Genomic DNA, 1,295 nt, shown 5'->3' on the forward strand with positions numbered 1-1,295 from the left:
TCCAAGCTTATAGACTTTAGAATCTTAGTCTTATAGATTATTGCATTCCTTGGCCGAACCTTTTATGGTAATGGCCTCTCTGGCCGGTTATGGCCCTTGCGGCCGATCTGTTCATAACATGGTTTCTTTGGCCGAGTAATGTCCTTATGGTTTGGCTGTTTTAAAACATGGCCTCTACGGCCGAGGAATGGCCTTTTATGGCCGAGCCATTTATAACATGGCCAAGTAATGGCCTTTATGGTTTGGCCGTCCTAAACATGGTTTTAGACCATAGTAGTATACGAGGCTGGTTATTGCCTTTGCGGCCGAAGGCCGTTGTCTCTCATGGCCTTTATTGTTTGGGCGTTATAATAGTACACGAACTTGTAGTATTGATCATGGGTTTATCCTCTCTCCCCCTCATGACCATACTATAAGGTCGTGGTGTTTGGGACAATTAAGCCTAATGAGTTTCCCTTTTGTGTACATGTTTCACAACGTGAGATCTTTTACGGGATAACTCTGTGCCTTTTCAATCTTTGCATCAAGTTTAGACTTTAGGATGGCTAATCCTATCATGCCATATAGTGTAAAATTTCGTGGTGTATCTCAATATGGTCACCACGGTTCTTGCCTCTCATCATATTGATCTTATAGCATAGTTTAAATTAGTAGAGATCATTAGGTATAGTCTCGGCCACTTTTTTATAAGGTCTTAGGCGATTTTTCTTTCAAAAATCTGAAGGAACTTGTTTCCTTTTGTTTGCCCATTGTTTCTATTTAGAAACCATATTATCATAACTCAATAGGTCACATCTTATTGGGTGTGTATAATGCCTTATAGGCAATGCTTTAGCCATAGTTTCTTTACTAGGCTTACTATACCCATTCATGATTTCTTACTTGGTTTTATGCCCTTTAGGCAACTCTTTAAAATCATTTATATGTTCAAATAAGATCAGGCAAGATAATGAACTCAAAATCAATTATATTATATATATATAAAATCGTGAAACATCAAAGCAAATCATAAAGCAATAAGACAAGTCGTATCGAAAATTTAGTCCTTGAGACAATCAGAATTCTCAAAGTCCATCTGGTCATTTTTAGCAATGTCGGAATCATTATCGGCCTCATATCCGGAATCGTGAACCATGTGAGCCTCAGGGTTCTTGTTCTTAAGACTTTCTTGGTAGAGCTCACATAAGTGCTTAGGGGTTCTACAGTTCTTGGTCCAATGGTTTCCCATTCCACATCTGTGACAAACGGATTTGGTCGAGTAAGACGGTTTGGATATGCCGCCTCGACCACGGCCA

The sequence above is a fragment of the Brassica oleracea genome, chromosome C9 (genome assembly GCF_000695525.1).
Source record: "Brassica oleracea var. oleracea cultivar TO1000 chromosome C9, BOL, whole genome shotgun sequence".
Taxonomy (NCBI): Eukaryota; Viridiplantae; Streptophyta; class Magnoliopsida; order Brassicales; family Brassicaceae; genus Brassica; species Brassica oleracea.